Source organism: Mustela nigripes, chromosome 9 (genome assembly GCF_022355385.1).
Source record: "Mustela nigripes isolate SB6536 chromosome 9, MUSNIG.SB6536, whole genome shotgun sequence".
Lineage (NCBI taxonomy): Eukaryota > Metazoa > Chordata > Mammalia > Carnivora > Mustelidae > Mustela > Mustela nigripes.
In genome coordinates this window covers 77,717,553-77,745,337 of record NC_081565.1, presented here as the reverse complement: position 1 = coordinate 77,745,337, position 27,785 = coordinate 77,717,553, and the positions used below count along the sequence as shown (strand labels likewise).

Here is a 27,785-nt window from a genome sequence, read left to right as displayed (position 1 = left end):
TTCTCTTTTAGCTCCTCTGCTTTATGGGCCATCTGTTCTGAGTGGTGTCCTTTGATATACATCCCATGCTAAGGGAGAACAGTATTATTAACGTAAGATATATCCAAGAGGAGATCTAAACTCATTTAAGTAACTTTTAGATGATAACTCAAAAGAAACAAACGAATCCAAAATCAAAGAAATTAATGTCACAAAAAACCCATTATCATAGCCAGGAAATTACTCAGATTCAAAAAACAAGATATTTTCTTAAAGTGTTTGTTTTAAAATGATTAAAGTAGACACTTCTATAAACAGAACAAAAACATGTGGCATGATCCTTCTAAGGCAATGGAAGTTCAAGTGTGTCCTTTGTGGGGCAAAATGAGTACTCTATTTTGCTCAGAAAAATAACCATTCAAATTAAGAGACGTATAGAGATAAAGTCCACAAACTTGAATAAATCCGATGTATTGCCTTGTGTAACAGACAGAATTCTAAAATAACCTCCAAGATATGTGACCCTTAATATACATGTTCTGTATAATCTTCTATCCTTGAGTATAGATAAGCTTGGATATAATGAGGTATTACTCCCATGATTATGTTACATTTTACAGTAAAAGGAGTTTTTTAGATATAATTAAGGTCCATCATCAGTTGACTTTGAGTTAAATAAAGGGGAGATTATCGTGTGTGGGCCAGGCCTAATTAGGTGAACCCTCTAAAAGAGGGGTTAGGTCTGTCCTGGAAGTCAGAGAGATTATCATACTAGCCTTCAGCAAGTGGGCTCCATGTTGCGGGAGGTCTGTGGGAAGGCCACATGGGAACTGACCAGCCTCTAGTAGTTGAGCTCAACTCCCTGATAACAGCTGGCAAGAAAATAAGAACCTCAGTCCTACAACCACAAGCAACCCTGATTTCTGCTAACAGCCATGTGAACTTGGAACAGGATCCCAAACTCTACAAAGGACCACCACCTGACCAACATCTTGATTACAACTTTGTGGGATCCTGATTAGAGGGCCAACTAAGTTACACCTAGACTCATGAATCATAAAAATGGATTTTAAATGCATGTTGTTTAAACAAAGGCTCAAAGATTTTTTTATCTTACTCCAGTTAAGTTTGCATATGTTTGATGAGAGAAGAAACCCTATTCTTTTTTCTCACAACAGCATTTTTAGAGTTTAAAAAAGCAATTGGAAATTAAGCACAAGTTTATCACATGACCCAGCAATTCTACTTGTTGATATTTACTCAAGAGGAATAAGAACATGTCTATACAAAGATGTTTTCATAAATATTTGTAACACTTGTTCACAATGGCCTAACAATAGGCAAATGAGGAAAGGAATTCTAGTCTATCCATATAGCAAGAATGCTCACAATAGAAAGGCATGACCTATGGAAATGCAAAAATATGGGTGATTCTCAAAACCATTATGCTGATTAAAAATGGAAAATCCTGGGTGCCTGGGTGGCTCAGTGGATTAAGCCTCTGCCTTTGGCTCAGGTCATGATCCCAGGGTCCTGGGATGGAGCCCCGCATCGGGCTCTCTGCTTAGCAGGGAGCCTGCTTCCTCCTCTCTCTCTCTGCCTGCCTCTCTGCCTACTTGTGATCTCTGTCTGTCAAATAAATAAATAAAATCTTAAAAAAATAAAAATAAAAATAAAAAATGGAAAACCCAAATATAAAATGGTACCTACTGACTAATTCCATTGATAGGAAATTCTAGAATAGGCCTGTATAATCAAAAGATCAATGGGTGTCTAGAGGAGGGTGTGGGATAGGGAGTGTTTTCAAGTGATGAAATCTTTGTGTCTTGATCATGGTGTTTGTTACGGTATACACATTTGTTAAAACTCACTGAATTGTACACTTAAAGGGGTCCTTTTAGTAGAAAAAAGTTCACCTTTGTGAAGAGCTCATTTTAGTGAAATTAAATCATGATAAAGCTGATTAACAAAAACAGCATCTGGTATATACTAAAATGTTCAACAGATATTGTGTATTTACTTAATGTCAGTTTTATTCTTTAAATAACTTATAATTTTAGGAGAAATCTATTTTTCATAATAGCCCCATGGGTCGGTTTATAAACAGAGTCAGAACACAGATTATAGATGTGGAAAGTACAGAATTAATGTCACAAATTATCTCACTTGTCAGCAATTGTGGGATACTTCAGGGAGTTTGCCATTTCTGATGCAATCCAGTGTTAATTCCTCTATGTCTTGAGGATTCTCTATGTAGTGAGTTTTAGGCATCATAAGATTTCTGAAAAGATGTGGCACAAATTCATCAACAACACAGTTTAGGAAGTCACAAAGACTTTGAGGATCAAAATAATACATTTTGATACTGGAATTAAGGCATTCTGAGTAACAGGTCACATGTTACATTAAGTAAAACTGATTTAAAAGTTTGGAGTCCCATTACGCCTTAGAAAATACTACTTTCATGTCTTTGGATTTATTAGGATAGGGTGTCCATTTGCTAGCCAGGAGTTTAAATTGTCATTTTTTTTTCCTTTTCTTTTTTTTTTAAATTATTATGATGTTCAGTTAGCCAACATATAGTAGATCATTGGTTTTTGTTGTAGTGTACAATTCATTAGTGGTGTATAACACCCAACGCTCATCACAACACGTGCCCTCCTTAATACCCATCACCCGGTTACCCATCCCCCACCCCCTCCCTTCTGTAACCCTCAGTTTGTTTCCTGGAGTCTAGAGTCTCTCATGGTTTGTCTCCCTTTCTGGTTTCTTCCCATTCAACTGCAAGAACATATATCTGGATAAATTGTCAGATTTTTTAAAATAAAATTACAACCTTGAGATCATTGATATTCACGGAAAATCAAAATAAAGTAAGATATTTGTAGGAAACTTGGCAGTGCCTATTAAAAAGCAGGGGAATATAATTGAGGTCTCACGCTATTATTTCTCTCCTTGCTGAGCTTTCAGATGTTTCATAGAATTGTCTTTTTTATGCAAATCTCCAATAAGGCAGGATTTGTTACAAGCTATGACTCTCCCTTGAAAGCAATAATTTCATTAACTCGTGAATGATACAAAAAATAAAATTCAAGAATATGTCTCATACATTCATAACTCCCCAACCTATTTTTCATGGTTCTCTGGTACATCCTTCCAAAATCTTCACGAAATCAACTGTTTGCCAACCTGAGACAAGCTGTTTTCTTGTGCTCAAATACTTCAGCATCATTACGTGAACAGATCATGGATTCCTTGCTGAGCAGCTGACATTTCACAATATGTAACGGGGACCTGCTCAAACCAATGAGGTCATTTCTGACAGAAGCTTTGAACTTTCTGCGTAACCACTACTCAAGTTCTCTTCCACCGTTTGCTCCACGGACAAAGTTTATTTTTATTTTTATTTTCTTAAAGATTGATTTATTTATTTCTTTTAGAGACAGTGAGCATGTGAGCAGGGGGAGGGGCTGAGGGAGAGAGAGAGAAATAGTCCTCCAGCATGACCCCTGCTGAGCTCAGAGCTCCAAACCGGGGTCAACTCCGGGACCCTGGCACCATGACCTGAGAGGAAATCAAGAGCTAGCCCCTTTAGGGACCGAGCTGCCCAGGCGCCCCTCCAGGGTCAAAATTTAAATGGTCAAGAAGCTGGGAAATTACAGGAAGAATTCAAGAGTCAGGAGAGTCATTGGATCAGATATGCACGTGACGCCGACTAACTGTGTTTTACACTGACAAAACAGTTCAACGTTGGTTTGCAAATTTTTAAAATAAATTCCAGTAAGTGAGCTGGGACCATGTTTATTTAGGGCTACACGCTCGTGTCTGCATCTCCCAGAGCTGCAGAAACACCAACTCACCCACTGTAACTCCATGGAACCGCAGCGCTTTGCTCTGATTGAGTTCTGCGTTGTTGTAACACAATTTTTATTTCCTGACTTCTTTTTTAGCGAATTATTACTGACATTTTGGAAATAGTCAGAATCGCTTCTCAAATTTTATGCTTTCTCCTTTCAAGGGTGAGAAAAAGTTTTCTCTAAAATGGTCTGCACTTTCTGCTATGATATTATTTGTGGAAATACATATAGACATATAATATTTTAGCAAATAATCCCATTTTTAAATTTTAAGATATGTCTGCTGTTGAGATTTTTCATTAAATGTTTCATTTTGTCCATGGGTGGTCTTTATGCAGCAACCACTTAAATTATTCATCTAGACCATATCACTCCTGTACTTAGGTCATCAGAATTATACACAATAACTTTTGAGAGCAAACTTCATCATTAACCTGACACTAACCTGCTCAACTTTAACTTTCAACCAGTCGGGGAGGGGGGGTGGAGAATAAAGGTATAAAATTTGGAACAGAATCATGACATTTAAATGTTTATTAAGACATTGGTATTAGCAACAGGATACTTTATAGATAAAGTTGATAGGGGCCATTATAATTCCACATCTGTTTTTAGTAGCCTGTCAAGATTTAAGATTTAATCCATCAACATTTTCTTGCCCTTAGCATTTGAAAGATAATTAACTGCTTTAATTAAAGGCCAGTGAGAGATATATACCAAGCGGCCCACACAGAAATCAAACCTATGATTATCCCAATGTTCTAATCAGCTGTGCTACACACATTAACCACAGTCTTGATTATGGTAAAGAGCACAAGAAAAAGTCTATATTAAAATGTCATTGTGTCACCTTTTACTATGTTACTGAGCATCCTTTCAAAGAAATACATTGTATTATCCATGCTTTTCTCCTATAAAAGATAAGAAAAACATGCATACTTGATTCCTTTTTCTTGAATCATAAATTGAATTGAGGTTTGGGAAGGCAAATACAGCGCTGCTTGCACATCTAATAAATGTTTCGTTGCAGTACCTGTCTATTCTGAAGAGACGGGCTGAAGGAAGATATGTTCGAGGTCCTCAGATGAGAAGTCGACGGATGCCAGCTCACCAGGTACTAGCTATCTGTCACATAAACTCCTTGCTGTTCCTAGGACAGAATGAGAGCATTATGTCATTGGTGTCCTGGAGGGCTAGGTTTTCCAGGATCTTCAAATATCTGTCCCTCTAGACTTTCAACGGCTCCATCCCACCAACCACAACGCATCTCCCATCTTCCATCATAATCCTAAGACACTTTTCCACGGTATTCTTCCCCTGGACTGTGGTTGTCCACAAATATCATGCAAGTGAAAGAGACACCATCTCTGCCCCCGAGTTATCCAATTGTCTTCTAAAATTATTCTCCCATCAAGAAACAATTAATTACATTTAATTAATGATCTAAATGTTAGAGAAACATCACTACATCACCATTAATTTTAGTAGCATAGATTCTTAAAAGTTCTGCAACAGGACAATTTTCAGCAATTATTTTTACAGCCAGTGGGAGTAATATTTTGATATATTCTTTAAGTCACAATTTACATATCTAGTTGATATTTTGTTCTGGTAAATTTAAATGATGTTAGCCAACTGTTCTCATGTTTAATTTGCTACGATGCTATGAAATCGATGCATTAAAGAAGTAGGGAGTAAGAGTATGGGTTTGGGGGTGTAAAAGTAAGTTAAAATAAAATTCATACATATAATTGCATTCTTGAATGTAATTCTTGTCATAAAATTAATCCTCTTCTAAGGTTTGCAAAGTCAAAAGTTACGTGTTTCTCAGAAATTTTCAGGGGTGTCTTGAGCTTTGAACTTGGCTTAGTAACTCATTAATTTGCAAGTCATCTTGAAATATTTCCTATGGACTCCATGGTAATTTATCAGCTGCTACAAAGCTTAAAAAGTAGAATTATTTGATTAATTTCAAGATCTGTTTTGGGGATACTCTATGCATTTTCAGAAATACTATTTAGTTATAATGTTATTGTTTTCACAAAACTTTTTCCTCCGTTAAAGTTATTTTCCTGTTCTCTCTTGTATCAGAGATAAGTATTGACAGTTCCAGGATTGGAAACATTCTTTCTCCACAACATCTATGGTGGTGTCTGCCACGATTATCCACTAACTACCACATGAGGTCTCAGAGGATCCTGCTTACAGAGGGGAATCTTGTAAACACTGAAGTAAATCTGAGGTCGAACATTAAAAGTAAAATAAATATTTGTTATACTGAAATAAATCTATTTTTATTTTTTTAAAGATTTTGTTTATTTGAGAGACAGCAAGAACGAGACAGAGCACAAGCAGGGGGAGGGGCAGAGATAGAGGGACAAGGAGGCTCCCCGCTGAGCAGGGAGCCGGACCAGTGTTCTGGAATCATGACCTGAGCTGCAGACGGACACTTCACTGACTAAGCTACCTACCCAGGGGCCCTGAAGTGAATTTAAAAATGTAAATACAGCATGGGAATTGATGGCCTTCTGTGAGAAAGTGGATGGTTAAACTGCACCTCTGAAAATCAGTAATTCTATTAGAAATTAAAAATCAGTTGTAATACCAATAATTGAGGGGCAAAGACTCTGATGAGGGAAAGAACGCAACTGATGTCCTCTAGTTTTTCTGGGCAAATACACTGTTATCTATCTATCTATGTCTATCTATCTGTCTAGATATTAGATTTCAGAGTTTTTGCTTTTATTTTTAAAGATTTTATTTATTTATTTGAGAGAGAGACAGTGAGAGAGAGCATGAGCGAGGAGAAGCTCAGAGGGAGAAGCAGACTCCCCGTGGAGCTGGGAGCCTGATGCAGGACTCGATCCTGGGACTCTGGGATTATGACCTGAGCCAAAGGCAGTCGTGCAACCAACTGAGCCACCCAGGAGTCCTGAGTTTTTACTTTTAAAATAGTACTTAAGCCCTTATGAAGAAAATGATAGTCTTGTTGTCTTATTTCTTTTAAAGTATTTTTCCTCAGCTGTTTTACCTTAAGTAAGGCCTAAATCATTAACATTCAAGATGGGTTTTGTCTTAGGTATAAGCAGTGATTTGGTAGACCTCTAAATAGAAAGGTATCTGTCTATTTCCCCCAAAGTCAGAAAGAATAGATTTCAGATTTCAAAGATATAGTTTCGAAGATTCTCAGGCTGAGACACAGAATTTAATGAGTTGTTTATCTTGAGAATGTGCTTTACCTATAACAGCTAGAGCCTATATCTCCACACATTATGGTGAAGTAATTTTCTAAATAACTTTTTGAGGGGTAAAAATAGATCTGTAGGAGAACTGGCATATATGTGTTTGTGCATCTGTGAAATAAATGCCTCAAATGTATTCCCTATGGATGTTAAGTAACATGATGGTTTCAGTTTTTTAGCCTGCTTTCTTGTATGACAAATGCAAACATGAGAAGGATATTACTCAAAGGGTGGCCAGATTAACACTGCTAAAGATGATTCTAGTTATTCTAAAGCCATGAGAAAGGATTACACTCCCAAGCTTGTTTATGCTCTCTTGTTCTGGGCTACAAGCAAATCCCAAAATATTATCTTCCCCGGGGATACTGTTGCATTTGGATGGCTATGTGCAAGTTTCAAACTTTCCTGGACTTTTTCCAACTCCACACTGATTTCTTGTAGTTCATCAGCAGCAGAAATAAGAGGAAGAGTAGGGAATAGCTTTACAATAAATTATCATTAAAAAATCACTGTGGGGGCACCTGGGTGACTCAGTCAGTTGGGTTTCTGCCTTCGACCCTGGTTGTGATCCCAGGGTTCAGGGATTGGGTCCCACGTCGGGCTCCCTGCTCGGTGGGGAGTCGGCATCTCCCACTACCCCCTCCCCCTGCTCATGATCTCTCTCTCTCTCACATTCTCTCCTTAAATAGGTAAATTAAAATCTTTAAAAAAATCACTGTGGATATTTCATTACTGGATGATTCTAGAAAAATGCAATGGTGGTGGTACCTGATAGTTTACATTCTAGTAAGGGAGAAGAGAAGCAAAAAACGAAACATATATATGAACACAATTAAAGACTGTAAGAAATACCAGTAAAGAAGGAAATGGGGTACTTTGATAATGAATTACTGGGGAGTTTGGATTCAGTATGGTTGGTCAGGAAAGACTTCCAGAGGAGGTGGCTTTTGAAGTGAATCTTTGAGAGTGAGAAGAAGTTGGCCATGCTAAGGATGAAAAGCTTGGAGTTCCCAATACACAGGGGTTCCATCACTTTCTTTTCTTTAGTTCATGGTTTGCCTCGAGTCTGACTTAGTTACTCTACTTTTCTCCGAAAGCCTGACTCATACTTGCTTAAACTCTAGTATTTAGCTCAGGCATCTATATGCTAGGAAGTTATTCCCGAATCTGTTTTCATTTTTCTTTTCCAAGATGTCTAGATACCCATTCTTAGTGTTTCCTTAATAATCCATAAACAACTTTCTTAACATACTTCCTTTACTTCACTGAAATTATATGTCCTTATGCCACACTACATTGTATTTTTCTTTCTAATCCTAGAAGCTAGCACTTCGCTTCATTAATTGCAGTTGAAAAAAAGGGGTTATTATTAACAAAAGCTAGAAATGAAATTTGAGGCATGGTATAGCAAGAATCCGATCCAAGTGTCTCACCGAAACTCCACCAGGCTCAAATCATGATGAATGAAGTACACCTTTTTGAAACCTGTCTTTTCTCTCTCCTAGTTCCCTTTGTTTGTTTATTTGCTTGGTGAAAGAGATTTTTTTTCTTTTCTTCCCTAAGTTAATCATTTTCTTCATCAGAGCCTACTTACACTGGAAGAAGATGAAAGGCAAAGGGAAGAATAAGGATTTTTCCCATTCAAACATTTTTGTCATCTTTGTAAATGATAGAAAAATAGACTTTAAAGTCAATTATGGTCTCAGAAACTTTAAAGTGTATTTTTGGGGACTAAGAGTAATATCATGTCTGCATGCTGGAGTATAAATCGAGTGAATCGTCAGCATAGAGATGATCAATTCAGATGTAGCATCTGGTCCTATTAGTAGAGGCCAAAATGAGCTGTTACCTCACCCCATTATCTGGAGGTCAGGTTGAAGGTTTAATTCAAGTTTTGTTATGTGGATTTATAAACTGACCCTATATTATCAAGTTTACTGAAATGCCACTCACCCACTGTCTCTGCAGTAGGCAGAAGAGTAGCACCCCAAGATGTTCTCCCACGGATGTCCTAACCCCAAAATCCTGTGAATAAGTTATGGTTACATGGCAAAGGGGAACTAAAATTGCAGATACAGTTAAGGTCGCTTATCAGCTGATCTTAAATTAAGGGGTTCTCCTGGATTACATGGGTGGAGCTAATGTCATCACAAAGGTGGAAGAGGGAGACAGAAGCGAGTCGGGGACAGAGATGTGACATGGAAGAGGCATCAGAAAGACTCTGTGTTGCTGGCTTCAAAGTTGGACGGAGAACTGGGGCATGTGGGCATTTTCAAAAGCTGGAAAAGGCAGGACACAAATTCTGCCCTAGAGTCTCTGCAAAGGAATGCCATTCTGCTGACACCTCGATTTGAGTCAATGAGACCTGTTTGCCTAACCTAATTCTCCAGTTAGGTATGTGTGGGACGAGTACTCTGTCTTACAGAATAGGACTGTCTCAGAGAGTAAAGGTTTCCTAAGTGACTTCCGGCTGTGGAAATTCTTTGTTTCCTCTTTCAGTAAACCAAATATCAACAGGACACTTGAAATAATATGGAATTCTCTAAATGACCTACAACTGCTCTTTCAGACTTTGAAAAATATGTGATTATTTTTTATTATTTTTAAATTATTTTTTATTATTTTAAAAATATGTGATTATTATTTAATAGTTTTCTGCAAATGAGGAAAATCAGTTCAAATAGGGCATGGCAGTCATAGGAAACCTTACTCTTTAGAACTAGGGTAAGAATCTTGAAGGCTGAGAAAGAACTAGCATTTACCCATTGCATAGTTTACTTTACATGAAGAAGTTTGCTGCAAATCGTTTTGAATCATTTCTTTTCCCAACTGAATAGAAAGCTAGAAAAGAGCAGAAGAGAACAATGTGTGAAAAACACAGCAGTAATGAAGTTTAATATTCAAAGGGAGCTGTTTATTTTCTTGGCGTGTTGTAATCATCTCTGTGGGCCTACTTAGTATGTTGTGCAGAATTACCTTTCTGGAAGACAGTTAACTTTCAAACATTATCTTCACTATATCTTGCCAGTGTTGGTTCCTTTCTGTATCATTTGGTCATCAAATGCTTCAAAAAGTCTCTTTAGTATTTTTGTGTTCCTCTCATGGTCATTATGTAGAGAAGAGAAAAGTTTGGAGGATCCTTAAAACCTGTGTGAGCTCTGGTCCTTAGTACATGGGTACATGCTATAGGAGGACACCTCCACAAGCCCCTTATGGTAGAGAGATACAGTAACTGTCAAGCCACCCATTTCTTTCCTTCTTCTTTTTTTTTTTTTTATAAAATGTATTTATTTATTTTTCTTTTTAAATTAACATATTAACATATATGTATTATTAGCCCCAGGGGTACAGGTCTGTGAAGCACCAGGTTTACACACTTCACAGCACTCACCATAGTATACCTTCCCCAATGCCCATAACCCCACCACGCAAGCCACCCATTTCTCATCGAGCTGTTGTCCTGAAGCAGAAGAGCAGCTGGGAACTCTGGATCTCACGCCTCCCGGTACTCAAGCACTTTTTGAACCAATGGTAGTCAACGCCAGCCTCCAACTCAATGGTAACACAAGAGCGTTCTGTGGCCCGCTCTGGACTTAATTAATATGCTCACATAGCAGCCTTGGGAAGGTAACCTTTTGGTTTCAAAAATCTAATCTGAGTAGCTTAAAAACAGAGCTTTCACAGAAGGTAACCTTCAACACAACCCCCCACCAGGGTCTGTGCACAGGCATTTTTGTTTTGACAATCTTTCCTGCTCTTTCAAGGATTATGGGGATTTTGTAAATCATTCTCTGTAACTCCCTGTAAATGAGGAGAATGATAAATGTAGTGATAGAAATGGCTCCAATACCGGAAGAGCGGAAAAGGATCGAGGTCTTAAAGAAAGATCAGTATCTTCTCTTCCATGATTATATCTCCCACTGAATGCCATATCACAAGCACCACTGAGTTTTAAATTTTTCATATCACGATATCTGATTTTCATAATATTTCTATTGGCATTTTTGAACTTACTTAAAAACATCAGCAGGAAACTAGAAATGGATCTATCAACTTCCTAAGAAACAGGTCAACTACAGTGTCTAAGCAATATAGAAGGATTAAAACTCACATTTCCAGGTTTCATTAAAGGAAAAATTAAAACTCACTTTTACTTATTTGAAATTTTTTATACATTGAAAACTTCAGAGATTAGTGTGAATTAATGTGAATATTTATTTCTCTCCAATAGAATGTAACCCTCATGAAGGAAGAGATTTTGCTTCGTTAATTGCTCCCTCCTTAGCACTTAGCCTACGGCCAGGCCCAGAGTAGATATCTAATGAATATCAGTGAAAAGCTCAATAAAGGAAGCTCAATAAAGGAAGCTCAATAAAGTAAGATGAATCTGAACAGTTAAAAATTAATAAATATGACAAAAAATTAATTGCACTTAAACTTAATGCAGACATTGATTTCTGAGTACTTCATACTTGGTTGAAATTAAAATCTAGTCTTGGTGCTTGGAACGCAGATTTATGTGGTTATTATTAAATTGGTCCTCCTGAATTGTACTCCTGTTAGTACAAAAAAAGATGTGAATTGTATCAACTTAACTTCCAGATGCTCAGCATTTGTCAAGCCTATGTATGTGGGACAGGAATGAAAATACGAATAAATGGTGTTTTCGTATGTGTGCACGTGTACATGTGTGTATGGTTAGATACTGTCTCACCCACATACCTTCAAGATTAAGCTCTTAATGATCCAATATGCATACTGTCCTCTACACTTGTGGCCAGTAGGGGGAGCTGTCACCTGTCACTGTGGCATGACTTTGTAGGTGCAAATTCATTTTGTGTGAGGGCTTGTACCTTAGTGGTAACTTCTACCAAAATAAATCTATAGATTTTGATTGGCCAATATGTCAATAGGCCAATCAGATAAATTGAGACTTAGGAATGAGTAACATAAGACAGCTTATAGTACATACTAGATTTTGTTTAACAGTAAATCAGTTATAATATTAGATAATAAATTGGATCAATGGTAAATCATTAGCATTTATCTACCACAGCATTCGTAGGGTATCAGATGTTTATCAGCATTTATCTTCTTTTCTCATAAACTCCACTGTTTGGATATTTGTTTGTATTTATGTTGTATGGGTACATATCTTTATTTAAGATTATATTTATTTATTTGAGATAGAGAGCACACACATCAAAAGAGGTGGGGAGCAGTAGAGGCAGAGGGAGAAGCAGGCTCCCCACACGGCAGAAGCCTGACATGGGGCTTGATCCCAGGACCCAGGGATTATGACCTGAGCTGAAGGCAGATGCTTAATCAACTGAGCCGCCCAGGTGCTCCTACTTGGTACATACCCTTACCATCCACAAAAAATAGAAAAATTAAAAAGGAGGAAGAGAAAAGTCCATGTGACCTATAAATCAAATTTTAAAATGTAACATGATGTTTTCAAAATTTATCTCAGAAATTTTTATCATCTACTATGTATAGGCTCCTATCAGACTTTACCCTACTTAATTCTCAAAAATCATGTTCTCGCTCAGTTTTATTAATCAAATTTACAGGTGAGGAAATCACTGCTCAGAGAAGGTAGGGGACTTCTTAACACTCACATGACTAAGAAGTGGTTAATCTGACATATCAGCTTTAATCTGTTGACTGTTATTCCCATGTAATTACAGCTTATCCTAAATTACTCCTCCAGTCAGCTGTTCACCCAGTCCCTGGTACACGCCACGTATATGGGATTATTCTCTCTTGGATATAAGTTTTCTCTTCCTCATTCTCATGCTCTGCTTTTGAGAACAAAATCTTGCCGAGTTTCGCCATGTGCTAAAGGCACTGATGTCACTCAAAGAACATGTGATCTTTATGTTAAGAAATCTAAGAAGAGCCTGTTGTGCTGCTCTGCTCTGGCTGGCCTGGCCTACAGCAGAATGTTCTGGGGACCTGAGGTGGTCAGTGGTCTTGTCACCCACCTAGAATACTGGGAAATTGACTGAGGCTAAGATTCATCAAGAAGCTGAGTAGGGGACGTGTGGGTGGCTCAGTTGGTTGAGTGACTGCCTTCGGCTCAGGTCATGATCCTGGAGTCTGGGATCGAGTCCCAGCCACATCAGGCTCCCTGCTCAGCAGGGGGTCTGCTTCTCCTTCTGACCTTCCCTCTCCCATGTTCGCTCACTCTCTGACAGATGCTGATTTTGCATTTGCTTCACCATCTAACACAAAACGCCTTATGATTGCATTTTAGGGTATAAGGAAAGATGTTCTAAATCCAAATCTTCTGGTAATCAAGATCACCATCAGTATATGTTACTCGAAAGCTAAGGTGGGTCCTCTATATCAACACTGTGTTATCAAAATGGAAGTTGAGTTATTAAATGATTTCATTTAATTTTTAGAAATTGCCCATAAAGTACATTTGAATAAGAAACATGACTCAGAAGCATAACCTCTGTTTAAATAAAGTTATGATTCATGAGGTTTTTTTGTGTGTATTTATATAGTCATTTGCCAAAGACTCATTATTTTATTACGAACTTATCTTAAAGATACTACTGTTTATATTGGCAATGCTTACACTTCGATTTTGTTTGTTATGGGTGGGTTCTTGTCCTCACTTTAACATATTATGTCCAAATTTTTACCATTTTGATTTTGTCGAACGATTCTTGCTTAATCTGACATGTCCAGTAGGCTGAATGACTGGTTCCTTAACAATAGTTAAATATTGGAGTGCCTGCATGGTTCAGTCGGTTAAGCATCCGGCTCTTGATTTTGCCCCAGGTCATGATCTCAGGGTCTTGAGTCTGAGCCCTGAGTTGGGCTCCTCACTTAGCTCTAGATTCTCTCCTTCTCCCTCTCCCCCACTCTCATGTCCTCTCTCTCTCAAAAAGAAAAAAAAAAAAAAAACATTGTATCAATTCTACTATTTATTTAAAACTGCACACACATCTCTAACCACCCTTTCCTCTTCCCCTTTCGCACGATTTAAAGGACGGGGCTGTAATAGAGAGGGCAGGCATGTGAGGCAGGGAATTGGAAGAATGAGGATCTAATCCAACAAACTGTGTCCATAACGCGTTGAGATCTCAGGTGAGGCTTGAATTTAGATTAGATAATTCCTCAGGTCCTATGGGGACAGTGTGGCACACTACTTACGATCACATTACTCAGAGGAGGCTGGTTTAAGTTCAAATCCCAACTCCTACGCTTACCAGCTGTGTGACCTTGGGCAGGTTGCCTAAAGCTTCCGCTTCCTTACCTATCCAATGGGAATAAAAATAGCACCTATTTCATAATGTTGACAAATTTAAATGAGTTAGTACGAATAAGGCACCTAGAACTTATCCTGGCTCAAAATAAGAATTGTAGTTATGCCTGTCATTTTTATCTAATTTGCATCAATATTTAGAAATTTATGAGATTCTGAGCAGAGCTCAGATATTCTTAGAGCTCTATTACATGCTGGGTTTTCTACCAAAGTTAAAGGCTATATCCATGAACAAAACAAAGAATTGCCTTGAATTTTCACTTATACCAGTATTTACAATTACAGTCTCCCTCAAATTCCAACCTATGAGAAAAAGTATTTGTTAGTTGCTTTTTTTTTTTAAAGTAGGCTCCACACTGGTTGTGGGGCCTAAACTCATGGCCCTCAGATGAAAAGCCGAATGCCCAACCAACTGAGCCACTCAGGTACCTCAAGGTCTGTGCTTTTTAATCTTTGTTACTAATGTGTCTAGTTGCAGAAAATGGTTCTCTCTCTTACCCGATGCTCTCTACCTCACTTCATACTACTTTTTTCATACTATTTTTAAGTCAAATACAGTGCCTGAAACACACCAAAGCCTTAGTTAATGCCTGTTTCCTATGTTGTAAAAAAATTGATGATGTCTCATGACGTATTCTGTTTCTTACATTTTTTTTTGTAATATATATTCTGCCTCTATTTCAACAATTATGTGATTCATCTATGAATACATTCCTAAAATTTTGGTGTAATATATACTTGTTTCTATCTTTATTTTTATATATTTTTTGGTAAAAAGAAATGTATTGATATTTGAATGCTTAATAACAGTATTCAATAACACTGCTAAATATGTTTACAAATCGTAACAGGTGGCTACAGTTGCTTTTTCTTTTTAAGGGGGGGAATGCCAAAATACACTATCATGTCAATTGCATATTATAATGTTTTATCTCTTTCTTTGCAATTTATATTCCTTTCATTTATTTACTTGGGACCTCTGACAATATTGAATAACTGTGGTGATAGTGGACAAACTTGTTCTATGTCTTATTCATTTCAGGGAAAACATTCCATATTTTACTATTATGGTTGCTATAGTGTTTCATTACATAAACTTTATTAAATTAAATAAATGGCCTTCAACTTATACTTTGTTGAGAGGTTTTGTATATCATGGATGGGTTAAAGTTTATAGAATTATATTTGCATCTAGTTGAAATTATTTTTCTCTTCCATTTTGTTAATTCAGTGAATTTAATTATTTTCAGATTCCTGGAATAACCCCAAACTGGTTATGATAGATATCATCCTTTTTATATCTCTGTATTCAATTTGCCTGTATTTTGGTTAGGATTTTTGCATACATATTCAGAAAAGAGATGGGTCTATATTGATTTCATGTAATCTTTCTTCTCAAGTTTTGATATCAAAATTAGACTAGCATCATAAATAGAGTTAGAATGTATATCCTCTTTTCCTAATCCATGGAAGAGTTTTGATAAATTATTTCCCACTATCTCTTCAAATATTACAACACTCCCTCCCTCTTCTCTGGAACTCTAATTTCACATACGTTAGAACTTCCCACCACATCATTTATGTATGTTTTCTACACAACTTTTTTTATAATTTCCATCTATTTTTCCCCACTTGAGATATTTTCTTTTGGCCTGTCTCTCAGTTCTTGTCTCCTTTCATCATTGTAAAAATCTGTTTATTAAACCATTTTAGCCTTTTTGTTTTGTTTTGTTTTAAGATACCCATTTGAGGGCACCTGGGTGGCTCAGTGGGTTAAAGCCTCTGCCTTCGGCTCGGGTCATGATCCCAGGATCCTGGGATGGAGCCTGGCATTGGGCTCTCTGCTCACCAGGGAGTCTGCTTCTCCTCTCTCTCTGCCTGCAATCTCTGCCTACTTGTGATTTCTGTCAAATAAATAAATAAAATCTTAAAAAAAATATATCCATTTGATTCTTTTTCTAGTTTCTAATATTTTATTGAAAATCTCTGCCATCCAATTTCCTAGACTATGATTCTCATCTATTTTAATTTCCAGTAACCAAAACTTTGTTTCTCTCTATTGTCTGGCTTTTGTCTTTGGGTTTTTAGCTATTTGGTATTGTATCCTGGCATACCTGGTAATTTTTATTAATTCTGGAAATTCAGTGTGAAACGTACATGACAATTTAAGTCTCTTGATGATATTATCCTTTCCACGGTGGTTTTATTTTGCTTTTGGCAGGCAATTAGGGTAGATGACTACCCCTTTCCAATCAAGGATTGAGATGATTTCAAGCTAAATTTCAGCTTCTAAGAGGACTGATTTCTTTCCACCTCTGTTCCTCAGAAATAGCTCTTAGAAAGAAGAGCTCAAGCTAAAAGCTGGGAAATTTACCAGAGCTCTCTTCCTTAAGAGGACTCAAACTGTATTTCTTCTTTCTTCTCCATTAGCCCCATGAAACAAACAGGTAAGTATCTGCTTGGTATCTTGCCTCTCTATTGCTTTTTCTGAATTAGCGAAGTAGCCCTGAATATATCTGTTCTCTCTTCTTTCCAAGATCTTGGCCCTAATTTTCTTGCGATTTATTTGGTTCCTTCAAAGCCTCTTCTGTTTTTTTGGAAGTTGTCTGTAGTCCTCTATCCCACGTTGATGTTTCTGTAAGTTCCCAGGATATGGATGCTTTGTCTCGCTCACTTCAGTTTGTTATTTGGGTAATCCACCCCATTTTAGAGTGCCTCTTTCCAAAACACTGTTCTAAAATTGCAACTGATAATTTATATTTGTGAGCCTCCCACCGTTAGGAATTTAGAAGATAGTCCACAAAGAACATGACACTAGGGAGAGTGTGAAGGGAGAGGGGCTTGTTTTGTTCTGTAACTTTTGCTTTAATCTGAATTTATGAATGAAAGTTCCTACTACTCTATTTTCAAAAAGAAGACAATTAGCCTCTATTTTTTTTGCTCCAATGTCCACAAACAAGACACTGAAAGCAGTGTTAGGATCGCTTAAAATGCTCCAATCTTGTAAACACCTTGCCCCCATAAATATTTTTTATTTATGTATCTCTAAATCTCTGTCCAGAGAAGTAGAGTTATTAGTTATTGCTACAGATCAGCTATCTTTTGTACAATAAGCTTTTTTTTAACCATCCTACTATAAGCATTTTTACTTACTGATGCATGCTTCAGAGATTTTAATCCAAAATTTCCCTATTATAAATAATGTTGCAATATACAGATACATATCCCTGATTATTTTCCTCTTTTTTACTATTTCCTTTTAATATATTCTAGAGCTTGAGAAGCAAATAACAACAATAATAGTTAAACGAAGAAGCTTTGAAGTATTAAAAACCTGTTCTCCATTCCTAGTTCTACAACATTCAATCAGTTAGACCTCGGGCAAATTACTCCTTTCAGGGCACATTTTTCGCATTTGTAAAGTGGTGAAACCACACCAATATCTACTGATTGTTTAGGGTTGGTATGAGGATCAAATGGGCTAATGTAAAATTAAAATATATATAGGGAAAGTTTTGATGGTGACATTTATGGCCGAGATGGTGGTGATGTTTTCACAAGCATATACTTACCCCCAAACTCATCCAGTTATATGCGTTAACTATATATTGTTTTTTTGTATGTCAATCATACCTCAATAAAGTAGTTAAAAAAATTACTTTTAAATAAAATCTATTTGCCACCAGATATTTATCAAGCCATTCATTTAAAAGTAGCTGTTATCATTATTATATTATTATCATTATCATCATTGTCAATAATAAAAAGAATTTCTACTTTTTTGGAAAACAAATTATATTTTTTTGACTTACGTCAAAAAAATAGTAGCAGACCTCTTTGTATATGATTTATTCCTATTCTTATCACCTTTAGATTATACCCATTATTGCCATCTTTAGATTTTGTCAATATAGCGCCAAAAGCTGTTTCTTGAATATCCTCTGTCACGATAAGGGGGTTGGAAACATTCTTTATTGTGCTAGAATTAGCAGAAAGAATAGGCTATTTGTATGTTATTTATTTTGCTTTGAGGTGTGCTTTATCAAACTTGTTCTACAAGTTAATACAAATACTTGCCTGTTGTGTAATAAAAATACCTTTTCCACAGTTGTATTCTTTTCTTTCTATCCGATGAGCCACCTGAGAAAACTCCGTGTTCTGTTGATGTCAAATCTATTCCCCGGGTACTCCCAGCTCTTCCACTTCAAAAGAGATAAACGAACTCAGGTGAAAAACATCCATGGGAATGTATCTGTCAGCGATCAAGGTCTAGCTTCAAGCCAACCCTAAGAAAGAGATGTGGTAAGAAATTCCACCCAGTAATGAAGACAAAAGAAAATATTCCTGCAATGAACACTTCCTCACTCTGGCTCAAGCCTTTCTATCTCAGATGAAAGATGCTCACATCTACTGAGCAGGGTCAGACCAAAGCAATTCTACCAGAGACCACTGCATAGACGAGCAGGCTGTTGCGCCAACGGAAGGATGTTGGAAGCTATAATTTCTTGGTTATTTCAAACATATCTAAAATATTTAATTAGTAAGTGGCCTGGGTTATGTTGACTTTACTGTTTTGTTGGAAACCCCTCTGGTTTTCAGATCTCCATCATCCAGGTGGAAATACGAAAGGTTTGAGTCACAATCCAAACTAAGCTCAATCCAAGCCTATGGAACTTTTTTTTTTTTTTATGTTGTTAAAGATCTTAGAATTATAAAACATACTATTTCACTTTGCCAGTAACATTCTTGATGATGCAACTTTCCCCTCTGTTATGATCCAAGAGGCATTCATTCTGAGAATCAAAGAGCCTGATTTTTTTTTTTTTTAATGGCACAAATACATGTCAAATTGTTTCCATCAATACTGTTTTGTGCAAGGATTTTTATTTGGGAAGGAGGGAATAAGGATAAATTATGCCTCAGGGCCCAGATACATCCTTGCTCTCTGAGTGGTTTCGACTTGGTATTAACCAGGCTAATTGGCAACATCTGAATAGTGAGAATATTCACAGGAAAATCATAAAAATGCAAAGATACTGCTCTCTGTGGGATACCCCTAGAAACTAAACTTGAAGTATGTAATACTGAACTAAACAGAAGCCTTTCTAGTGTCTTCTCAAGGTCACTCTACGTTCCATGCCTCCTCTTCCTTTGCCAACAAGCCAGTCTTCTCTCATCTCAAGGACTTGCCATGGAGTGTCAGAGACACTCTTCAATCATGAGAGAAAGGTAAGGAAGGTAACAAATGCCAACAGAGGCCAATTCTCAGACCTTTTGTTATATAAGAAAAGAACCTCTCTAATGCTAACCTCCTGTTAGACAAATTTTATCTTCCTTGTACGTGGAAGTGTTCCTCACTGAAATTCACATCTTGATTCCAGCCTGTTGTTTTGGCAATTTTCATTAATGATTGGCCATGTTGATCCATCACTATTTGGTGTTTTCCTATCAGCCTGGTAGAGCACAACGATGTCTGTTTCACTTTATTTTTATAGAAATTTAAAATATCTCATTACAAGTCAGAACAACCTACAAAGCTGATCATGCTTTGGCTCAGTTCAGCATTTTTTTAGTTTTAGAAACATCATCTCTCATTGAGAGAAAGAATTTCTTTTATTCATTCATTCATTCATTTTAGGGGGAGGGCAGACGGAGAGTGCAAGAGAGAATATTAAGCAAGCTACATGCCCAGCACAGAGCCCTAATCGGGGCTCGATCTCATGACCCTGAGATCATGACCTGAGCCTAAAACAAGAGTCAGACACTTAATCAACTGAACCACCCAGGTGCACCGAGAGAAAGAGAGATTCTTTAATCTTTGCTGAATTCTCTCCAAAAGAATACTTCCATGCATAACACCTACCTCAACAATAAAAATCTTCTCTGCCTACCCTTCGGTCGTTGCAGAGACGCACTCATCACCGTTGGACAACTTAGTCCTAATCTTCTCCCTCAGTTTCTACAGTCTTATTTAATCTCCTCTTCCAACCCAGCCCAATCTCTCACCTCTCTTGTACCTGCCCTTTTATCCTTCCTTTTCTACAAATTACTCCTGGCCCTGAGCAGTGAACAGTAGTCAGGTAGGTTTCAGCTTACAGATCTTCCTGCTTCATTTCTCACTCATCATTCCAGATTGTGTACATGGCTAAGCCCCCAATTGTGGAGACAAAATAAAAAAGAATTCCTGGGGATGTGAGAAGTATAAGAGGTTCTGAATAGTCACTGTCATTTTTTTTTTTCCTGGATCATTACAAAGGGTAAGATGTTCAAAAGACTAATGTATTTAAAAGTGATTATTAAAGAAACACAAACAAGGAGAGAACTATTTTATTCTCATCACTTCATAACATGGCCACTTTCTATATTCTTCTATTAATATCTTTTAAAAATTTTTTAATTAATTTATTTTTAAATTTATTTGATAGAGATTACAAGTAGGCAGAGAAGCAAGCAGAGAAAGGGGGAAGCAGGCTCCCTGCTGAGCAGAAAGCCCAATTCGGGACTTTCGATCCCATGATGCTGGGATCATGACCTGGGCTGAAGGCAGAGGCTTTAACCCACTGAGCCACCCAGGTGCCCGAAAGATATCTTTAAGTCTTCTTGTTAACATTGCATTGGGTGTTGAAAGTTCCTAGGTTTTTAATAGTTCTATGAATTTAAAGTAGTACTGGAATGCTGTTTTTTCTTCTATTGGCTTAAAAAGGAAAATATTTGGCAATTTAGCAATACCCTCGGTTAATTTATGCTTAGCTGTAGCTAACTGTCCATTGCGTGAGAGGGAAAAGTAGCTTTCTCAGTCATAAACCTGACTTCATATATCTTGACTCAAACCAAAGCATCCAAAGCTCAAAGCAAAATTATAAATGGTTTCTCTGACTGTACATTTCCAGTTCATGAGTTTTGGTTCTCCCAGAGACAAGGATGTCTGTGTCCCATTAAGTAACTGCAAACTATGTGCAATTTATGTTTAAACTAAAATTTGCAATTACTAAAAGTAGTTTTATAGCCTTGCTTGCCCTAGGAATACTTAACATGAATCGTTTCCAATGTTAGAGAGGGTCAGACCCTTTCTACTGTTGAATATTTGAAAACACATCTGAAGTCAATATATTAAAAAATACTAACAGTGTCTTTTTCTATAGGGAGTGAGATAATGAGTTGACAGTTCTGTAATCTACATCATACTCAATTAAAAATAGATTTGAACTTATTTTTGATGTGTCAGAAAAGGCAGTTGAAAGACCTCGTTTAATAAAAAACAAAACAAAACAAACCTGAGTTTGTGAGGGTTTACTATTCTTTTCCATGAGGAAATGACCATTCAGGTCTGCTATGAAAGTATCTATTGGCCGTCAGTTAAAAACACTACCCAGACTTTTATAGGTCCTGAAGGAAAACTGGGGGAAAATGATTAGGGGTAAGATAAAATCTGTTCTTGGGAGAACTAGCTCTTTTATTATACTTAAAATGTACAGCAGCTTCTAAACTGGATAGATACACTTCCAGTCACAGAACATTATCCCTGGTTATGTGATGCTATTACTTTGAGTTATAATACATTTCAACAACAGTAGGATTCTAGAAAACAGCTCCACAGAACTCCTTCCATTGGAAGACTTGGGCTCTGAAGTGTTTATCTTTCCTGGGGGCATCAGTAAAGATAGGCCAGGTTATGTTGTGGGAACAAACTCCCAAATTTCAAGACTTAGCACATACAATTGGACTCTTCTCTTGCCTGCATAGAGCCATCTCTGGGACCAGGAGCTCCGTAGGGCAGCTCCCATCCGAACAATGAATTTGAGGATCAGGTTCTTAAAAAAAAAAAAAAAAAAAAAAAAAAAAAAAAGAAGGAGAAGGAGAAAAAGAAAGAAGAAAGAAGGAAGGAAGAAAGAAAATGGAAGACGGAAGAAGAAGAAGATGAGGAAGGAGAAAGAGGAAAAGGAGGAGGGGGGGAGGGGCCTGGAGAAGAGGACGGGGAGAAGGAGAAGAAGAAGGAGGAGGAGACAAAACCCTATAGTTCTACCAAAAAAAAAAAAAAAAAAATTAAAAAAAATTTTAAAAAACCCTTATAGTTCTACCATTTGGAACTGCAGTCATATAACAGAGGGAGAAAAAGCTTGAAGAACCCCACACTGGCTCTTAAATGCTTCATCCCAGAGGTGACACATCATTTTGGTTCATAGAACACTGGCCAAGAGTAGCCTATGTGGAAACTGGGATAGGTAGGAAAGCCCAGGCAATATTTGACAAATTCCATGGTCTGTGCCTCAGGACGCATGACACCTGGGAGCCTCCGCAGTGATAAGTGCAGCCAATCCCCAGCTCTCTTTTTTCCTAAACCAGCAACCCCGGAAATCAAGAATTTTCAATGATGGAGCTATAAGATAGAAAGAGCTTGGATATCTGTGCTGTCGCTGGGAAGGACACAGTTCTAGGAAGCCACCAAATTATATCTGAATTGGGTGAACAAGAAATCAACTTTTACGTATCAAGTGGGTGAGATTTCAGGGGTCATTTTTTTTCCCTTATCAATAAAGCACAGTTTGCTTCCTTCTGTTAAACTCTGAGCCAGCCACTTTCCCCAGGCTGCCTGGGGAGATATAGGAAAAGGAACATAGAGGGCAGACGAGACACAGGAGAAAGACCCACAGGAGGTAGAGATGGCTCTCTCACGTGGTGAAGAGGATGAGAAAGGCCATGGTCAGAAAAAAGAGCCCCATGGCCTCCAAGAGGGTACTGCTCAGAATGGTCTAGAAGAAAACCTGTTGCTTCAGAGAGGGATTCCTGCCATAACCAATGATAAGTCTCCCAAACGCAGTCCCAATTCCAGCCCCAGAGCCAACTCCTCTCCCATGGCTGCCCAGCCCCAACGAACTTGGCTGCTGTGTCCACGTCCTTTGAAATGACACTAGTTCAGAACTGTAGTTAGGAATAAGTAAGGATAGGGGATTTGTGGCTGTCAAGCTGCTAAGGCTCTCATCTGTCAGTGTCCTGGGGGGGAGGTGTTTAGCACCCCTGCAGACAGTGATCAGCTCAACAGCTGAGAGGGACTCCGGACTAAGAAGGGGGCAGAGCCAAGCTGCACAGGCGTCCATTTCCAGGGGATAAGAGAGCTGCTCCCCATGCAGAGAAGACAGAGAGGTGTTCAGGGGTCATCTTGTTACTATAATATAACCTACCTTATCCTGAAAAATCAATTGGATTGAAAATGTCTTGTCTTCCTTTATCAATGCAGGTCACCAACTTGCTACAAACTCTACTCTTTTCTATCCTCAAATCACCCCCAGGGTTTTGTCAGATACTGTTGTTGCAACCTTGGCTCTACACTGATTCTCAGCTCTGTCGGTACTTCTGGGTTCAAGGGTCTCTGATGTTTTGATTTATATATGGGAATGTGTTTTCTGTTTTGTTTTGTTTTCTTTTCTTTTTTTTGCTTAAGAGTAGCAAGAAAATATTTTAACCTACCAATCTACAGACAACTCTAAATAAAAAACATCAGTATAATTAGATATCATCAAAACTCTTCATGCCAGATAAATATAATAACCTGGGAAACCTTATACCTGATCAATTTAGATTGTCCAGTTTCTCTAGAATTATCACTGTTCATGAGTTGAGAGCTCATGAGTAGAAAATTTTAGGAACGTAATGGTTTCAAAGGTGTGTTAAAACATCAGAGATCCCCTTTTTTATAACGAGCATTAAATTAAGATTCATGTACATTGTGGATTAGTTTGATTGTACTAAGCAATTAATCATGGCTTACCCTGTTCATATTCTTCATTGCTTTTAATGCCTTTAGTCACACAGGGCGGAGGAGCTTGCATTTCATCAGGAACAATTCCGGGCAAGGAAGCATCAGGGACAATGACTGCTGATGTCAAGGCTCCGATGACAACCCTTCTTAGGTAACCCTTAGCTTCTCGAGAGAGTCACTGGATTTCTTGGAGTCCCCAAGATTCTGTAAATGGATTAATTTTTCGTGACATGTAAAGAAAACCAAATGCTTAAGTCTGGAACTTTTCCAGAAATAGCCAGTCTGATTTTAACTTCGTTTTGAATATTTGCATTAAATTTAATAAATAGGCATTGAAGTCCTGATATGTTCATATCATCAAGTTAGGCCCTTTGAGGGATGGGGTGGGTAAGGTAATAACTTTCCTTTCATGCACTCACATTGTTTTTTTTTTTTTTTAAAGATTTTATTTATTTATTTGACAGACAGAGATCACAAGTAGGCAGAGAGGCAGGCAGAGAGAGAGAGAGGGAAGCAGGCTCCCCGCTGAGCAGAGAGCCCGATGCGGGACTCGATCCCAGGACCCCGAGATCATGACCTGAGCCGAAGGCAGCGGCTCAACCCACTGAGCCACCCAGGAGCCCTCACATTGTTTTTTTAACGTGTTTTTCCTTTTCTTTTTTCTTTTTTGTTTTGTTTTCGATTTTTATCACGTTATTTGTTAACTACATTTAAACACAGAGTTATGAGATCACGTTCTTTAGAGCCATTAAGTAAGACAGTAGAAAATGTATCATTAGGAAGGTAAAGTTTAAGGTAACATCTTCCATAAGTTGAATACATAGGTTTTACAAACTATGTAGTCACTGAGATACACATAATGAGACAGTATTTCCTTTCCCACATTTTCACAATGAGTCAATCATGTCATACAACCTTTCCCTTAGTCTCTGGTTGCAGGTCAGGGTGAGGGTGCCTTGACTTTCTCACCCTGGACATTGCCTCAGTAGCACCTTGGTTTGACGAATGACTCAGGAGAGCCTGGGGCGTAGTGGGCTGGAGAGTCTAAAACATATCCCAGCTAATTCCTCACTTGAATTGTCTCACTTGTTGCTTTTCTGGGATAGGTAAGTTGGAAAATATTTTCCAGAACCTACTCACCCAAATAATGTTGAGACTCAAGGTCCTGCTAATCTCAGAGTCCATTTTCTAACACGTCCCCATATTAAGCCAAAGTTAAGCACCTGATTTTCACTTTAACGCAATTGAATCCAGAGATGATCGTGAGGTATAGCTTATTCCAATTTATCACTGTGCATTTAACACTCTGATAAAATTGCTGAATTTTTCTTTTCTTCTTCTTTTTTAAAAAAATATTTATTTATTTAATTAGAGAGTGTGAGCAGGGGGAAGGACAAAGGGAGACGAGAGAGAATCTCCAGCAGGCTCCATGCTGAGCACTGAGTGGGAGACTGACAGGGGTGGGTGGGGGGGGGGCGATCTCACAACCCTGAGATCATAACCTGAGCTGAAATCAAGAGTTGGACGCTCAACCAACTGAGCCACCCAGGTGCCCCTAATTGCTAGATTTGCCTTATACCCATATGCATCAACAATATTTTTATATGTATGATAAGATTCTATGTCCTCACTATTCCTTTATTTTCCCAAAGTTTCTCTTAAAGTACCTATTTATTTCAAGTGGAGTTATGTATTTTAAAATAGTAACAAACTGACAAGGTCTCATGAAATTACATGAGGCAGATATATTAAGGTCAAATAAATAGCTCTCTTTGGCAGAATGATTATTAGTTCTTTTCAACAGTTGAAACAACATGATTATATGATTCCTAATTATATCAAATAGAAACACCTTTTTGTAGTGAGAAGAACAGTAAGCTTCAGAGGTTATGATTTCACATGATTAGCTTATCAGCCAAGATTCCAACAGAATAAAGAAAGCATACTCAAACTGGACAATTGATGAGGTTTTAATAGAAAAGATTTCTTTTTTAAAGGAATAGGGTGAGGCTTTAGGAGGACAATGAGGAGGGTGCTATTTCCTGGGACCACCACCAACAAGGAGCTGGTTCTTTCCCTAGGCCAGAGGGACAGAGGAGAGGACAGTTAGGAGAACCCAGAAAGAGCGGTTACATGGAGACCATTCAACAATGACTTCCAAATCTTCTGCCAAACTTTTCTTTTGGCCAAACACAAAAGGAGGTTAGAGGAAAAGGGAACCATTGAAGAAGTTCCTGTGTACTAATTTCCTAGCACACAGAGCAGGATGAAAAAGGGTGAAAGGTCATCTGGGAAAGGAGGCAAAAAAATATATATAGATCTAGCACAACTAATGTATATTTTTAAAAATAAATTCAAATGGCAGGCTTGCTTTCTGGGTAAGAGGGCTCTATCTGCCCTTCTATTCCTCATGTTTTTGTTTTGTCCCTAGAAAAGGAGAAATACATTTTTATGGTTGGCAGGAGGCCCTTAAGGAGCAAAACAAGTAAGAAAAAGTATGCAATAGTGTTTATCTCTTACAAGGCTTGTTGGATTCATTTTGAGACACCATAAAGAAGTCAGTAAGATAGACTGAAAAGCCATGGAAATATTAAGAGTTTGCAGAGTCCTAGTGGCAAAATGAAAAGTTGAGACAGGTTATTCTCACCATCTTTGCATGGAATCTAAGAATATTCTGGCAATCCCAAGACTGGAAGTTTTTGAAGCATCTGTAAACTATACTATGGGCATTACTACTGAACTCATGGAAAAGAGTGACAATGGTTTAGCTCTTCCAGATGGCTTCATGGGCAGTGGAATAAACCACAAATGAGAGCTGGCAGGAAAAAAAGGCCAGTGGAAACCTGGTGAGAAAAAGGCATAGCTCTTAGTTTTTGCCCCCATATCCAATGTCAAGCTATCATCATAAATTCACTGAACACAGACTTGGGAAGAGTTGTACACAGTTGGGTCTTGTGAGCTCATGGGAACACACCCCAGCACGGCATTAATCACAGACCGCATATCCTGATTATAGCTGAAAACTGACTTAAGATGCACATGGTGGTCTTACACTTTCATGATCATTACATTCTACCAACCAAGTGGATGGACTATTGCATCATGATTTAGGAATCAGAACACCTTTTAGGAAGTGTTACTTAATTCTTTCCCCTATGGTCTGAGGTCAGGAAAATCTGGAAATCTGAGACATCTGGGCAGCATGAATAACGTCATAATTATGAAAGGTCCTGAAGGTATGTTGAAGAGCTTTGTGTATGGCTCAAACAGGAATACAAGTAGAATGGAACAATAGAATGTCTAACACAAGGTCATGTGGGTCCCAGGTCGTCTTCCAGTTTGACAGGGTTATTTCCCTTTCAGGTCTGCTTTAGTAACTCTCTCTTCCCAACTTAACACAGTCGTTTCCGTGGCTGAGGATTTTCCCAAAGTACCATGTGACCACTCACGCCTGCTTTGACTCAGCAGTGACTTCTGAATTTGCATGGGTGAATTGCTCGAGTCCCATCTCCTATTTCCTGGCCCTGAAATTCCCTTCTTCACAGTGACTCTTGCCTGCCTTTGAGGTTCCTCAAATTATCTCAGGTTCAGCTACACCCTCTGATTCCGCTCCTTGGCAGGTTCTTGGAAGTTGCTGGTAGACTGGCTCATGCCGGGTCAATGATGAC

At 38.0% G+C, this 27,785-nt stretch overlaps 1 long non-coding RNA gene across 2 annotated transcripts; it reads right to left on the bottom strand.

Moving 5' to 3' along the window:
• Positions 1-4,886: 4,886 nt before the first annotated feature.
• Positions 4,887-24,280, bottom strand: LOC132025172 (uncharacterized). Of its 2 annotated transcripts, none has more exons than XR_009406448.1 (3): positions 24,127-24,280; positions 18,458-18,646; positions 4,887-4,986 (listed from the first exon to the last, which is right to left on the bottom strand). It is a non-coding gene; the product is annotated as an uncharacterized LOC132025172 (long non-coding RNA). The 2 variants fall into 2 exon arrangements; XR_009406449.1 differs by having other exon boundaries at positions 4,894-4,986; positions 18,458-18,562.
• Between the last annotated feature and the right edge of the window lie 3,505 nt (positions 24,281-27,785).